Here is an 18,134-nt window from a genome sequence, read left to right as displayed (position 1 = left end):
GCTTGTTCCAATCACCCCCCCTGGCCGGTATATGTACCCTTTCAAGGGCATAAAAGGTTACCTTGGGGGTCCTGTATTTGTGCGTAATTGCCATATGCCTACCGAGTGGTAGATAGAGGTCTCCAATATTGAGACTCTGCATATGCTTATTGATGCGTTTTCCTAGTTCTTGCTTGGTCTTCCCGACATAGAAGGCCTTACATTCGCAGCGCATCAAATACACGACCCCCTTAGTTTTACAATTTACAAAATGTCTGGGTTGAAAAATTTCACCATTGGGCAGTGTGGTTGTTTTGCATCTGACTATCACTTTGCATTGATCACATCTACCACAGGGGAATGTGCCTTTTTGTTGACATGGGTCCTCTCTATTAGGGCCTTTATACTCACTTTGTACTAAAGTATCTTTTATAAAGGTAGCTCTTCTGTATGTGATAGCTGGGGCTGGTGTCACTATATGTTGGAGGATAGGATCCTCCCTGAGTATAGCCCAGTGTTTTTTTAGAATTCCATAAATATTCTCATGTTCAGTTGAGTAATTTAAAATTATTCTTGGTGGATTCCTAGAGGGTGCTTCTTCCTGTTTCTGAGGTTTGAACAGTAAGTCCTGTCTTTTTAGGATTTGTACTTTGTTGTAATTTTTCCTGAGACATGATCTGGAATATCCCCTTTCTAAGAGTCTCTGTGTCAATTTATTTGCCTTTTCTTTGAAGTCTTTCTCAGAAGAACAATTTCTTTTAATTCTTAAATATTGTGAGTATGGAATAGATCTCTTAAGGGGTTGGGGATGAAAACTTTCTGCATGAAGCAGTGTATTGCCAGCTGTGGCTTTTCTGAATAAAGTGGTTGATAGCTGACCATCATCCTCTTTGATGATGGTAATATCAAGGAAGTCCACAGATTTAAAGTCATATTTCATAGTGAAAAATAAGTTCATATTATTCTCATTCAGTTTAGTAAGGCACTCTTTAAGTAAATCCACCGGGCCATCCCATACCATGAAGATGTCGTCGATGTATCTCTGCCACAAAAGAAAGTGGCAAGAGTACATCGACAAATCTTCATTGGTAATAATTTTGTGCTCCCACTCCCCCAGGTACAGGTTCGCGTAGGATGGGGCACAGCAAGTCCCCATTGCTACTCCCTGTACCTGGAGGTAGTGGGAGCCTTGAAAAGAGAACACATTGTGTTCTAAGATAAATTTCAACAAATCCACAATAAATTTATTGTAATTTGGTTCTTGTTGTCCCCTTTGTAGCAGAATATTTTTGATGGCCAAAAGGCCTTTGTCGTGTGGTATAGAATTATAGAGACATTCTGCATCTATGGTTACTAGAATAGCGTTTAACGGAATGGTGACATTTTCTATAATTTGAAGCATATGAATAGTGTCTTTAGTGTAAGATGTTAAACCAATTACATGGGGTTTGAGGTGGGCGTCCACAACACGGCTGGCAGTTTCTGTTATACTACCGTTACCCGATATTATGGGGCGGCCGGGTGGATCTCTCAGGTTTTTATGGACTTTAGGTAAACAGTAAAATGTGGGAGTACGTGGATGTAATATCCTCATGTACTCCCATATCTCTGTAGTAATGGTGCCAGTAGTTCTGGCTTCATCAATGATAGCATAGTATTCGTTATTAAATTGTTGGACTATAGAGGCAGAAATTTTTTGATAACACGTTGTGTTGTTTAGAAGTTTGTAACACATCTTCTCATAATCCACATTGTTCATTAGAACAATGTTCCCCCCCTTATCACTTGGTTTTAAAGTGATGTTATTATCTTTTTGGAGGGTTTTAAGGGCTTTACGTTGGTTTGGGAGGAGGTTATCTATAGTAGGGTTGACGTTTAGTTTGTTGATATCTTTTGAGACTTGTCTCACAAACAAAGCTATTGTGGGATTTTGATTTAATTGAGGAAATTTTGGAGATTTTTTCTTAAATTTTTTAGTTGGAGCTGGATCCTTTTTTTGTGTTTGTATGGATTCCTCATCAGAAGAACTGCTGAGGTTTTCCCAAATTTCTTGGTCATCGTAACCACTTTCCTGTAACAGTATATTTAAGTCCCTAAGGGCTCGATATTCTGCCGCTTTTAATTTGGAGTCAGGTCTCTGCATTTTATCCGCTTGTTTGAAAAATTTGCTTTTGAAAAAAATATCCCTTGCAAAAAGATTAATGTCTTTAATGACACTAAATTTATCTGTTTTCTGACTTGGACAGAAAGATAATCCTAAATTAAGTAAATCCTCCTCCTCCTGGGTTAAAATATGAGAAGAGAGGTTTATGATGGTTAATCGATTTTGTCGGTTATCTTTACTGCAAAGGAGTCCATACTGGCTTGTGTTTTGACTGCCAGTCGCGTGTGAGGCTTCCCTAAAAAAATCCCCTTATTTACCGTGCCTTGAGTTTTATTGCCTGTCGTCCCTTCGAGTTGTGATCCGCTGGGATCTTGATTCTCGTTAGGGCCACTCATATTTTCACTAGTTGTAGCGTCGTTATTTCTAGATTGTGATGCTTGTCCTCGTGGTGTGTTGGTTTTAGTCTTAGTTTTGTCTTTGTTTTTTCTCATTTGTGGATAATCCGCTCGAGGACGACCACGTGAGTTAGATTGAGAGGAATTAGAGGCAGATGAGTCAGAGGAATGATAATCACTCCTCTTATATTCATTTCTGCGTCTTATATTCCGTTGTCCTGAATTCCATTTATAAGCTTTACCTTCATTAAAAGCTATCCGATCTCTCCAGTATTTTTTCTCCTTTCTTTGTAATATTATTCTGTTATAGTCCTCCAGGTAAGTTTTTAGTTTTACCTCTTGTTCTATATAAAGAGGAGATGTTTTTAAAGGAGTAAGTTGTTTATTAATGGTAGAAACCTCTGATTCTATATGTTTCAATTGTTTTAAATATTCCGCTTGGAGAAGAACCATTAAATTTCTTGAGCATTCATTAAGAATTCTCTCCCAATCTTGTTTCAATTCCTGCGAGATATTTTCCAACGTTGGGAAGATCTGAATCCTCAATCCTAGAGGATTCAGACCTTCCTTCACATATTTATCGAATGTTTTAATATGCCAGTGTAGCGCTGACTTTTTTTCTAAAAATCTCTTTAGGGTAGAAAATAGAGTGTAGATGTCTGATTCTATTTGTTCCTTTTGTTGGAATTTACTCTCAATACCTGACATTAACTCCTCCCATCCATCCCCCTGAAACCCTCCCATCTAGAAGATGCGGTATAGAGCAGGCTATATAGATAGCCTGATAGAGGGTATATAGGGGAAATCTATTATGGAAACTATTTCCCGCCTTAGCCCTTTTAATGTGTAAGAAAAATAGTTAATTAATTAATCTCAAAAAAGTGGGTTACCAAGTAGTTATCTAAAAAGATGGGGGTAGGGTGTGTTATCCACCCGAAACATAAAGTGTAAAATAGTATAGATAGCTACCAGGTAATTGGTTACCATAATCCCGTCATAAATTGAAAGAGAAACCCCCTTAGGTTTGTGGGACTTTAAGGGTAACAGTAAAGGCTCTCATAAGAGAAGTTTTAACGTGAAGTAATTTATAAAAATTTTTTTTTATTTTGTAAGGTTGTGGTTGTAACAGACAATCATCATAAACTGTACATGTTTAAGTCATAGACTCGAAAAAAAGCATGAATGATACAATACAGTTGTAGGTACATAGCAGAGTCCAACGCGTTTCAAACTGTTTGTTTTAGTACATAAATCTTCCTCAGGGAGTCTGCATATGTTCCTGAAATACATGGTTAAATGTAAGTTCCAAGAAACAGAATATATATAAACATTTTACAATGAAAAGTTTTTTATACATGAAAAAAGTATTATTAGCATCTGCGACCACATGTTGCCCTAAAGAGGTCCTGGAAAGCCTCTTGCTAGTCCAGGATACTCCTAGAGAGGAAACCTACTCCCAGAGATTGAAAGGGAAAAAGGAGAGAGGGGGAAAGGGAAGAAGAGGAAAGGGGAGGGGAAAGGAAGAAAAGGGAGGGAAAGGGGGGGAAAAAGAAAAAGAAAAGAAAGGGGGAAGGATGAAAAGACCCCTTGTGTTAAAAAGACATACCTGCAAAACAGTAGAGCCCAAAAGAAGGTTCCCCTTCGGGGGGGTAAAACTCCCATGCGTTGAGAGCTAGAGTCAGGTATAAAGATTTATTCTGTATCTGAAACAGTGAGTATATATATATATATTCTGTTTCTTGGAACTTACATTTAACCATGTATTTCAGGAACATATGCAGACTCCCTGAGGAAGATTTATGTACTAAAACAAACAGTTTGAAACGCGTTGGACTCTGCTATGTACCTACAACTGTATTGTATCATTCATGCTTTTTTTCGAGTCTATGACTTAAACATGTACAGTTTATGATGATTGTCTGTTACAACCACAACCTTACAAAATAAAAAAAAATTTTTATAAATTACTTCACGTTAAAACTTCTCTTATGAGAGCCTTTACTGTTACCCTTAAAGTCCCACAAACCTAAGGGGGTTTCTCTTTCAATTTATGACGGGATTATGGTAACCAATTACCTGGTAGCTATCTATACTATTTTACACTTTATGTTTCGGGTGGATAACACACCCTACCCCCATCTTTTTAGATAACTACTTGGTAACCCACTTTTTTGAGATTAATTAATTAACTATTTTTCTTACACATTAAAAGGGCTAAGGCGGGAAATAGTTTCCATAATAGATTTCCCCTATATACCCTCTATCAGGCTATCTATATAGCCTGCTCTATACCGCATCTTCTAGATGGGAGGGTTTCAGGGGGATGGATGGGAGGAGTTAATGTCAGGTATTGAGAGTAAATTCCAACAAAAGGAACAAATAGAATCAGACATCTACACTCTATTTTCTACCCTAAAGAGATTTTTAGAAAAAAAGTCAGCGCTACACTGGCATATTAAAACATTCGATAAATATGTGAAGGAAGGTCTGAATCCTCTAGGATTGAGGATTCAGATCTTCCCAACGTTGGAAAATATCTCGCAGGAATTGAAACAAGATTGGGAGAGAATTCTTAATGAATGCTCAAGAAATTTAATGGTTCTTCTCCAAGCGGAATATTTAAAACAATTGAAACATATAGAATCAGAGGTTTCTACCATTAATAAACAACTTACTCCTTTAAAAACATCTCCTCTTTATATAGAACAAGAGGTAAAACTAAAAACTTACCTGGAGGACTATAACAGAATAATATTACAAAGAAAGGAGAAAAAATACTGGAGAGATCGGATAGCTTTTAATGAAGGTAAAGCTTATAAATGGAATTCAGGACAACGGAATATAAGACGCAGAAATGAATATAAGAGGAGTGATTATCATTCCTCTGACTCATCTGCCTCTAATTCCTCTCAATCTAACTCACGTGGTCGTCCTCGAGCGGATTATCCACAAATGAGAAAAAACAAAGACAAAACTAAGACTAAAACCAACACACCACGAGGACAAGCATCACAATCTAGAAATAACGACGCTACAACTAGTGAAAATATGAGTGGCCCTAACGAGAATCAAGATCCCAGCGGATCACAACTCGAAGGGACGACAGGCAATAAAACTCAAGGCACGGTAAATAAGGGGATTTTTTTAGGGAAGCCTCACACGCGACTGGCAGTCAAAACACAAGCCAGTATGGACTCCTTTGCAGTAAAGATAACCGACAAAATCGATTAACCATCATAAACCTCTCTTCTCATATTTTAACCCAGGAGGAGGAGGATTTACTTAATTTAGGATTATCTTTCTGTCCAAGTCAGAAAACAGATAAATTTAGTGTCATTAAAGACATTAATCTTTTTGCAAGGGATATTTTTTTCAAAAGCAAATTTTTCAAACAAGCGGATAAAATGCAGAGACCTGACTCCAAATTAAAAGCGGCAGAATATCGAGCCCTTAGGGACTTAAATATACTGTTACAGGAAAGTGGTTACGATGACCAAGAAATTTGGGAAAACCTCAGCAGTTCTTCTGATGAGGAATCCATACAAACACAAAAAAAGGATCCAGCTCCAACTAAAAAATTTAAGAAAAAATCTCCAAAATTTCCTCAATTAAATCAAAATCCCACAATAGCTTTGTTTGTGAGACAAGTCTCAAAAGATATCAACAAACTAAACGTCAACCCTACTATAGATAACCTCCTCCCAAACCAACGTAAAGCCCTTAAAACCCTCCAAAAAGATAATAACATCACTTTAAAACCAAGTGATAAGGGGGGGAACATTGTTCTAATGAACAATGTGGATTATGAGAAGATGTGTTACAAACTTCTAAACAACACAACGTGTTATCAAAAAATTTCTGCCTCTATAGTCCAACAATTTAATAACGAATACTATGCTATCATTGATGAAGCCAGAACTACTGGCACCATTACTACAGAGATATGGGAGTACATGAGGATATTACATCCACGTACTCCCACATTTTACTGTTTACCTAAAGTCCATAAAAACCTGAGAGATCCACCCGGCCGCCCCATAATATCGGGTAACGGTAGTATAACAGAAACTGCCAGCCGTGTTGTGGACGCCCACCTCAAACCCCATGTAATTGGTTTAACATCTTACACTAAAGACACTATTCATATGCTTCAAATTATAGAAAATGTCACCATTCCGTTAAACGCTATTCTAGTAACCATAGATGCAGAATGTCTCTATAATTCTATACCACACGACAAAGGCCTTTTGGCCATCAAAAATATTCTGCTACAAAGGGGACAACAAGAACCAAATTACAATAAATTTATTGTGGATTTGTTGAAATTTATCTTAGAACACAATGTGTTCTCTTTTCAAGGCTCCCACTACCTCCAGGTACAGGGAGTAGCAATGGGGACTTGCTGTGCCCCATCCTACGCGAACCTGTACCTGGGGGAGTGGGAGCACAAAATTATTACCAATGAAGACTTGTCGATGTACTCTTGCCACTTTCTTTTGTGGCAGAGATACATCGACGACATCTTCATGGTATGGGATGGCCCGGTGGATTTACTTAAAGAGTGCCTTACTAAACTGAATGAGAATAATATGAACTTATTTTTCACTATGAAATATGACTTTAAATCTGTGGACTTCCTTGATATTACCATCATCAAAGAGGATGATGGTCAGCTATCAACCACTTTATTCAGAAAAGCCACAGCTGGCAATACACTGCTTCATGCAGAAAGTTTTCATCCCCAACCCCTTAAGAGATCTATTCCATACTCACAATATTTAAGAATTAAAAGAAATTGTTCTTCTGAGAAAGACTTCAAAGAAAAGGCAAATAAATTGACACAGAGACTCTTAGAAAGGGGATATTCCAGATCATGTCTCAGGAAAAATTACAACAAAGTACAAATCCTAAAAAGACAGGACTTACTGTTCAAACCTCAGAAACAGGAAGAAGCACCCTCTAGGAATCCACCAAGAATAATTTTAAATTACTCAACTGAACATGAGAATATTTATGGAATTCTAAAAAAACACTGGGCTATACTCAGGGAGGATCCTATCCTCCAACATATAGTGACACCAGCCCCAGCTATCACATACAGAAGAGCTACCTCTATAAAAGATACTTTAGTACAAAGTGAGTATAAAGGCCCTAATAGAGAGGACCCATGTCAACAAAAAGGCACATTCCCCTGTGGTAGATGTGATCAATGCAAAGTGATAGTCAGATGCAAAACAACCACACTGCCCAATGGTGAAATTTTTCAACCCAGACATTTTGTAAATTGTAAAACTAAGGGGGTCGTGTATTTGATGCGCTGCGAATGTAAGGCCTTCTATGTCGGGAAGACCAAGCAAGAACTAGGAAAACGCATCAATAAGCATATGCAGAGTCTCAATATTGGAGACCTCTATCTACCACTTGGTAGGCATATGGCAATTACGCACAAATACAGGACCCCCAAGGTAACCTTTTATGCCCTTGAAAGGGTACATATACCGGCCAGGGGGGGTGATTGGAACAAGCAGCTACTCCAGCGGGAAATGCGCTGGATTGCTAGGCTTGCGGCAACCACCCCCCCTGGCCTAAATGAGGCGGAAAGTTATAGGCCTTTTCTAGAGGGATTTTCCTCGGGGAAAACAGACTGAGGGTCCCCACTCTCTATGTCCCCCTTCCCTTGGGAAATATACTCCACACTTCATAGAAATGTGGGTAAATTTCTCACTTATATCTCAAATACCTTCTCCTTATTCAAACTAGGACCATCACTACATTGTAAACCCTCCCCCTCTTCCCCCCTCCCCCCATCGTGATTATGTGATAGTACTAAGATACCAAACTTTATGAGATATCATATCTCTGAGTGGGTCACAAAATCATCAACATTATAATATACTAATATATCCTAAATTGGATATACATTTAAACTGTCTAAATTAAACATGTGATGCATTCTGCGATTAACATTTTTCCCTTTTGTCACAGGTTAACTGTGGGTGGGTGGATTTACAACTACAGACCGGTTTTGGGTCTTTTCTGTGCAAAGATCCCCTTATTGGGGAATTCTTGCCCCTCCTGCCCCTCTTCTCCTGTGCACCAGGGGTTTTTCCTTTCCCTCCTTTTGAAAAACCCCCCCTTTCTAGATTCTGCTATCTCTTTTTCTTCCCATTGTGTAGGCCTACCAGCCAACTTGTATCCCTGTCCATGTAATTGACACCAACATGGCTTTTATATCATCCTTTTTCTCTTTCCCCTCGGGGGGCTCCCCTGCAAATGAGAGCCCGGCACGGGTGAGACATCTCCTATGGGGACCACTAATAGGCCCCTCAAACATCTGGAGAAACGAGCGTTTCCGGGATGTTAACATTTGGTTGCAATGCTCCATATGTCTCATCCTGAAAACCCTGGTCAATCTTTTCCAGGGGATATACGCATCACCCGTGCCTGGGGCGTTATCTTTTACAGATTTCCCCTTTTTTAAAACAAGTGTCCACTAGCAGTCTCTATATACAATATAGATAGGTATTATTTATCCCATTCACAAGTTTATTTCACTTTCAATTAAAAATTAAATTTAATTAAAATTATCCCCCCTCTATGTATCCACCGCATGACTATACCGCTACAACTTAGGCGGACATATTAGCGGAGTCTATTAGAGAAAAGGGCGGATATTACGTCACCGCCAGTCCAGCGGAATAATCTCCGGGCACTTCAGGCGGAAATGACACACGTCGGAGCCTTTGATTTGGGCGGATGTGATGTCACCGCCAGTCCGAGGAACTTCCGGTGACAAAAGACGGATATGACGTAACTATTTACAAAGTTCCCGCGGGAATCACAACGAGACTCTGGACATTTGGGTACTTAAGGGGACGCCGAGAGCCAGAACGGAGAGCTATCTCTCCGATGCAACACAGAACGCCTATCGCTCCGATATCCATACATAACAGTGAGTACTCTGGAGGAGACCTATATAACTAAAAACGTTTTTCCTAACTATGATGGCAACTTATTAAAAGAGGGTTTTATCTTATTTTTCTCCTTATGTGACTATCAGGATCCATAGGACGAGTAACTTTAGATCACATCCTATATCTCATAGGATGATATGCCGCTGTCCTCATTGGATACGGTGACGACAGGCTTCAATCAGAACGGTATGATCTTCTCAGGTGGAATACCTATTTTTAAGTAATAATAAGATATGCAAAATGTATACCTATATAGGCATATTATCCCTGTCCTATACCTTTCAGGCAAGGATTTATATTCCCATTGGGAAGATATAGGTTTCCCCAAAACCCTTGGAAACTGATGGGATACCCCACACCCTCCAATAAATTAGTGAGGTAAGAGCTATTACAATCACATTACTTAATATAATATATACATTATCTTGATCTACCAAAGCTGAAAAGATACATTTTCTTTTCCCCTGATAGGATCCCACTCTAATAAATCTGAGAGATATATACATCGGAAGATAATATTTCCTTGGGAAAAATCAGCTTTTTTCTCCTTTTTCCCTATTTTTCCTGGTTTCGTTTTTCTTTTTCCCCTCTTTATATGTCTACATGAAAATCATCATAACAGGTGAATTTACATGAATATTTTCTGTAACAATGTTTATATACATACTTACATTAACCCTGGATCTCTGACAGTTGTAAACATACTCACTGTTTCAGATACAGAATAAATCTTTATACCTGACTCTAGCTCTCAACGCATGGGAGTTTTACCCCCCCGAAGGGGAACCTTCTTTTGGGCTCTACTGTTTTGCAGGTATGTCTTTTTAACACAAGGGGTCTTTTCATCCTTCCCCCTTTCTTTTCTTTTTCTTTTTCCCCCCCTTTCCCTCCCTTTTCTTCCTTTCCCCTCCCCTTTCCTCTTCTTCCCTTTCCCCCTCTCTCCTTTTTCCCTTTCAATCTCTGGGAGTAGGTTTCCTCTCTAGGAGTATCCTGGACTAGCAAGAGGCTTTCCAGGACCTCTTTAGGGCAACATGTGGTCGCAGATGCTAATAATACTTTTTTCATGTATAAAAAACTTTTCATTGTAAAATGTTTATATATATTCTGTTTCTTGGAACTTACATTTAACCATGTATTTCAGGAACATATGCAGACTCCCTGAGGAAGATTTATGTACTAAAACAAACAGTTTGAAACGCGTTGGACTCTGCTATGTACCTACAACTGTATTGTATCATTCATGCTTTTTTTCGAGTCTATGACTTAAACATGTACAGTTTATGATGATTGTCTGTTACAACCACAACCTTACAAAATAAAAAAAAAATTTTATAAATTACTTCACGTTAAAACTTCTCTTATGAGAGCCTTTACTGTTACCCTTAAAGTCCCACAAACCTAAGGGGGTTTCTCTTTCAATTTATGACGGGATTATGGTAACCAATTACCTGGTAGCTATCTATACTATTTTATACAGGCCGACACTTACTTCTGTATACTGTGAATGCCTACTGTACCTCCAGCCATCAAATACACTACGTTCTTTGCTGTCAGCTAAACCCATGTGAGCTAATTTTTGGGGCCTATACAGGCTGACACTTACTTCTTTATACTGTGTGAATGCCTAATGTACCTTCAGCCACAGAATACTACGTACTTAGCTGTCAGGTAAACCCATGTGGGCTTATTTTTGGGGCCTGTACTTGCCGACACTTACTTCTTTATCCTGTGAATGCCTAATTTTTCAGACTGGAAATGAAAATCAATGGGTCTGTAAAGGCTCCGCCAAATTGTGGAATGGATGCGGACAGTGGCGGCCCGTGCATAGGGGGCGCCAGGGCGCCGCCCCCCCTACCCCTAAAAAAAAAAGAAAAAAAAAAACGAAAAAAAAAAAAAAAAAAAAAAACAAAACGAACAAATAAAGTTGTTCAAAAAAAAAATTGGGTTCGCCGGCCTGAACCCAAGGAACTGGTGGCTGGGGGGGGGGGGGGGTTACCTCCCAGAAGAGGCGCCGATTGGCTGCCTTCTGGGGAGGTAGGGGGGTATCCTGGGCGCAAGTCTTTGCGGTTGGACACCCCCACTTTCTGATATCCTGGCTGTGATTGGTCCAGTCTACAGCCTGGACCAATCATCATCCAGGATATCGCTGACGTCGCAATGGGGGCGGTGCCGGTGCGTGCGTCAATCACTCACCGTCACCGCCGCTCAGAGAAGAGGAGAGGCCGCCCGCCGGTTCCCGCCGCCGAGACGACGAGGGAGAAGGACCCGCCGCAGAAGAGGAGGAAGAAGCTGAGCCGTGCCGCCGCCAGGTAAGTTTGAACGGAGCACGCACGCTGACACTCTGCAATCATTGGGGTACAATGCTGTGGCGCTCTGCAATCATTAGGGGACAATGCTGTGGCACTCTGCAATCATTGGGGGACAATGCTGTGGCACTCTGCAATCATTAGGGGACAATGCTGTGGCACTCTGCAATCATTGGGGGACAATGCTGTGGCTCTCTGCAATCATTGGGGTACAATGCTGTGGGCACTCTGCAATCATTAGGGGACAATGCTGTGGGCACTCTGCAACCATTGGGGGACAATGCTGTGGCGCTCTGCAACCATTGGGGTACAATGCTGTGGGCACTCTGCAATCATTAGGGGACAATGCTGGCACTCTGCAATCATTAGGGGACAATGCTGTGGCGCTCTGCAACCATTGGGGGACAATGCTGTGGGCACTCTGCAATCATTGGGGGACAATGCTGGCACTCTGCAATCATTAGGGGACAATGCTGTGGCGCTCTGCAATCATTGGGGGACAATGCTGTGGCGCTCTGCAATCATTAGGGGACAATGCTGTGGCACTCTGCAATCATTGGGGGACAATGCTGTGGCACTCTGCAATCATTGGGGGACAATGCTGTGGCACTCTGCAATCATTGGGGGACAATGCTGTGGCACTCTGCAATCATTGGGGTACAATGCTGTGGCACTCTGCAATCATTGGGGTACAATGCTGTGGCGCTCTGCAATCATTGGGGTACAATGCTGTGGGCACTCTGCAATCATTAGGGGACAATGCTGTGGCGCTCTGCAACCATTGGGGGACAATGCTGTGGCGCTCTGCAATCATTGGGGTACAATGCTGTGGCGCTCTGCAATCATTGGGGGACAATGCTGTGGCGCTCTGCAATCATTAGGGGACAATGCTGTGGGCACTCTGCAATCATTAGGGGACAATGCTGTGGCGCTCTGCAATCATTGGGGGACAATGCTGTGGCGCTCTGCAATCATTAGGGGACAATGCTGTGGCGCTCTGCAATCATTAGGGGACAATGCTGTGGCACTCTGCAATCATTAGGGGACAATGCTGTGGCACTCTGCAATCATTGGGGGACAATGCTGTGGCACTCTGCAATCATTGGGGGACAATGCTGTGGCGCTCTGCAATCATTGGGGGACAATGCTGTGGCACTCTGCAATCATTGGGGGACAATGCTGTGGCGCTCTGCAATCATTGGGGGACATTGCCGTGGCGCTCTGCAATCATTGGGGGACAATGCTGTGGCGCTCTGCAATCATTGGGGGACAATGCTGTGGCACTCTGCAATCATTGGGGGACAATGCTGTGGCGCTCTGCAATCATTGGGGGACAATGCTGTGGCACTCTGCAATCATTAGGGGACAATGCTGTGGCGCTCTGCAATCATTGGGGGACAATGCTGTGGCGCTCTGCAATCATTAGGGGACAATGCTGTGGCGCTCTGCAATCATTGGGGGGCAATGCTGTGGCGCTCTGCAATCATTGGGGGACAAAGCTGTGGCGCTCTGCAATCATTGGGGACAATGCTGTGGCACTCTGCAGTGATTGGGGACAATGCTGTGGCGCTCTGCAATCATTGGGGGACATTGCCGTGGCGCTCTGCAATCATTGGGGGACAATGCTGTGGCGCTCTGCAATCATTGGGGGACAATGCTGTGGCACTCTGCAATCATTGGGGGACAATGCTGTGGCGCTCTGCAATCATTGGGGGACAATGCTGTGGCGCTCTGCAATCATTAAGGGACAATGCTGTGGCACTCTGCAATCATTGGGGGACAATGCTGTGGCACTCTGCAATCATTGGGGGACAATGCTGTGGCACTCTGCAATCATTGGGGGACAATGCTGTGGCACTCTGCAATCATTGGGGGACAATGCTGTGGCGCTCTGCAATCATTGGGGTACAATGCTGTGGCGCTCTGCAATCATTGGGGGACATTGCCGTGGCGCTCTGCAATCATTGGGGGACAATGCTGTGGCACTCTGCAATCATTGGGGGACAATGCTGTGGCGTTCTGCAATCATTGGGGGACAATGCTGTGGCGCTCTGCAATCATTGGGGGGCAATGCTGTGGCGCTCTGCAATCATTGGGGGACAAAGCTGTGGCGCTCTGCAATCATTGGGGACAATGCTGTGGCGCTCTGCAGTGATTGGGGACAATGCTGTGGCACTCTGCATTGAAAGGGGCTCGCACGCTGAACTCTGCATTGATGGGGGCACGGAACAGTTGCATTGAAGGGGGCATGCATGCTGAACTCTGCATTGTGGGGGCACAGCACAGTGTTCATTGCATTGAAGGGGGCACAGCACAGTTGCATTGAAGGGGGCACAGTGTTTATTGCATTGAAGGGGGCACAGCACAGTGTTTATTGCATTGAAGGGGGCACAGCACAGTGTTTATTGCATTGAAGGGGGCACAGCACAGTGTTTATTGCATTGTGGGGGCACAGCACAGTGTTTATTGCATTGAAGGGGGCACAGCACAGTGTTTATTGCATTGAAGGGGGCACAGCACAGTGTTGCATTGAAGGGGGCATGCACGCTGAACTCTGCATTGTTGGGGCACAGCACAGAGTTCATTGCATTGAAGGGGGCACAGCACAGTGTTTATTGCATTGAAGGGGGCACAGCACAGTGTTTATTGCATTGAAGGGGGCACAGCACAGTGTTTATTGCATTGAAGGGGGCACAGCGCAGTGTTTATTGCATTGAAGGGGGCACAGCACAGTGTTTATTGCATTGAAGGGGGCACAGCACAGTGTTGCATTGAAGGGGGCATGCACGCTGAACTCTGCATTGTTGGGGCACAGCACAGTGTTCATTGCATTGAAGGGGGCATAGCACAGTGTTTATTGCATTGAAGGGGGCACAGCACAGTGTTTATTGCATTGAAGGGGGCACAGCACATTGTTCATTGCATTAAAGGGGGCACAGCACAGTGTTCATTGCATTAAAGGGGGCACAGCACAGTTGCATTGAAGGGGGCATGCACGCTGAACTCTGCATTGTGGGGGCACAGCACAGTGTTTATTGCATTGAAGGGGGCATAGCACAGTGTTTATTGCATTGAAGGGGGCACAGCACAATGTTCATTGCATTGAAGGGGGCACGCACGCTGAACTCTGCATTGAAGGGGGCATGTACACTGGTCTCTGCATTGAAAGGGGGCATATACCATCTCCTGTACCATGACCTGTGACATGCCTATACCATATCTGTGCCATGCCTATACCATATCTGTGCCATGCCTGTACCATCACCTGTGCCATGCCTGTACCATCACCTATGCCATGCCTGTACCATCACGTATGCCATGCCTGTACCATGACTTCAAAGTCACACAATTTTTTACTGCGTTTTTTGACGCGAAGCAATACCTATTACATTTTTCTTTTTGCGCCCCCCCAAAAATTTTGAGCACCAGCCGCCACTGGATGCGGACCCATTTTACGGATGTGTGAATGGACATCCATTATGTATTAGACAATGTATTTACCGGCTGCTGTCAGTTCTGGCTGATTTATGAAAAAAAAATATATATATTTTTTGCTGTAAAAAAAAAAGAAAACATTTTTAGGGCAACTTTTTCAATTGCAATACTTCTGTTATGACATTGTCCATGTGCTGGGACTATTTGTGCACAGCTAGTATGTCTTTTGTGGCTGCAAATATGACCTAAAAGTTTTTAAAGTTCACCTCCCATTAAAGTCAATGGGGCCCGCCGCGAACTCGCGGTTCGCGACTTTTGAGAAAATTTCGCAACCGCCCCGGCCGACGTTCGTCCATCACTAGTCAGATGTATCTTGGCACCGACACTGTGTGCCAGAGATATATTCACTTGTCGCTGAACCTGGCCATACAGCTCTGGAATGTTAGATATAGGAAGTAACAATAATATATTGTTTTTCGCATATTCATATATATATATCACGCGTTTTGCATCTACATATATATATATATATATATATATATATATATATACACAGTGTATATATATATATATATATATATATATATATATGTATATGTGTGTGTGTGTGTGTATATAGTGTATATAAAACCATACCAAAGGAGAAGTGCCCCCTCCTGAATCAAACAAAAGGGGGTTGCCCCACTCCTGAACCATACCAAAGGGGGTGTGCCCCACTCCTGAACCAAACCAAAAAGGGTGTGCCCCACTCCTGAACCATACCAAAGGGGGTGGGTTTGGTGCCCCCCCCCCTGAATCATACCAAAGGGGTGGGCCCCTTCCTGAATCATACCAAAGGGAGTTGGCCCCCTCCTGAATCATACCAAAGGGGGTGGGCCCCCTCCTGAATCATACCAAAGGGGTGGGTCCCACTCCTGAACCATACTAAAGGGGTGGGCCCCCTACTGAATCATACCAAAGGGGTGGGCCCCACTCCTGAACCATACCAAAGGGGTGGGCCCCCTCCTGAATCATACCAAAGGGGTGGGCCCCCTCCTGAATCATACCAAAGGGGGTGGGCCCCTCCTGAATCATACCAAAGAGGTGGCCCCCCTCCTGAATCCTACCAAAGGGGTGGGCCCCCTCCTGAATCATACCAAAGGGGTGGGCCCCCTACTGAATCATACCAAAGGGGTGGGCCCCCTACTGAATCATACCAAAGGGGGTGGGCCCCCACTCCTGAACCATACCAAAGGGGTGGGCCCCCTCCTGAATCATACCAAAGGCGGTGTGCCCCACTCCTGAATCATACCAATGGGGTGTGCCCCACTACTGAACCATACCAAAGAGGGTGTGCCCCACTCCTGAACCATACCAAAGAGGGTGGGCCCCACTCCTGAACCATAACAAAGGGGGTTGCCCCCTCCTTAATCATACTATACCGGGGCACCTCCTAACAATCTTCTCCCCAATTTGATGAGGAAATAATCGGCGATCGTTTTGTCATTACTTAAGATAACAACGTAATACAGAAATTGTTTTTTAAGGACAAACAAGGATTTCTTTCCGTGAATATTTTCCTGCAACATTTTTTTTTCTCTCAATCCTTAGACAATGAAATGTAACAAAATTAAACAAGCCGTGTTAGCGTAAAAATAATTAGTGTTACTTCACATAAAAAGTGTGCGATTTATTCTGTAATTTCTCCTGTTTAACCTCTTCTTGCCCTCTCTATAGCAGAAAGACAGCGATGGCTTACATTGCCAGGAGGGCGTCCTCCATGGAGGTTCTCCTGTTATCAAGCTACCTACGCACCCCCTGCGGCATGCTCTGTGATCGCTGTGTCCTTAGGGTTGGGGATCACAGATCCGGGTAAAGGGCCAATCATGGCAGCCCTTTACCAAGTGATCAGCTGTGTCTGATTACGGTGTAAACACAATCCAGTTATCAGCATTCCTTTCCTCACACTGACAGCATTAGGAGAGGAGAGGAGAGGAGAGCCAATAACCAGTGTTACGGAACCGCAACCCATCGGAATACCACTTTCTTCAATCTTAAACATAGACATCAGATATTCTAGCCGCCCACCATACAAAATTAGCTGAGAATAGCTTGTATAAGATCTGGAACATTTATTGAACAAACTCACACCGAATATATACATCACACAGGTCAGGTGCCTGATTACATTATCATATGTAGATGAAATTGTATACAGAAACATAATTAACCTGAGCTACTTACCTAGCCATCTGGACAGAAACAATAGGTGAGATAATTAACAATTAACAATGGGACAGACATGCTTAGCAGAAAACACATCACACCTCAATACACAGACTATAGCAGGAGACCACCAGTTATAGACTGTCCATCTCTTACATTGAAGAACATGGGACAGGGGCCAATGTGATTGGCTCTTTCAATGGACATGTTCAGGATCAAACAGATCAGGAATAATCTTCATATATTTCTTGAGGGATATTGTGGATAAATATTACTGTCCCGTTTGAAGTATTCCAAATCATATTCTCAGTGTCCGTTAAGTAGCTGTCCATCATTTTCTTGGTGACTCTGTGCCCCTAATAGACACAGGGGGACTTACACATAAGAGAGGCCTAGGGAGCTGGAAAATTGGTTTCCAGAGCTCTCAAAGGTAAGCTGGGTTCCACGGGCCCCCCAACCAAAGTGACTCCCATCACAACCGGCTTGTGTGAAAAGGACATCTACACTGATAATCAGGGCACTAATCAGCAGTGTCCTGATTATCAGTGCAGTCCCAACACTGCCCACAAGTGCTGCCTATCAGTGCCCACCAGTGCTGCCTTTCTGCGCTAATCACACACCTTACAAATAAGGACTCATGCACACGGGACGTTTTTACAGCGGCTGTTTTTGGCATCAGTTGTTTTTTTCTGCAGCCAATAAACTCCCCTGCATGTTCTCCTATGTCTCCCCGGCA

The sequence above is a fragment of the Pelophylax lessonae genome, assembly GCF_965119305.1.
Source record: "Pelophylax lessonae genome assembly, chromosome: 1".
Lineage (NCBI taxonomy): Eukaryota > Metazoa > Chordata > Amphibia > Anura > Ranidae > Pelophylax > Pelophylax lessonae.
This window is presented reverse-complemented; position numbering follows the sequence as displayed.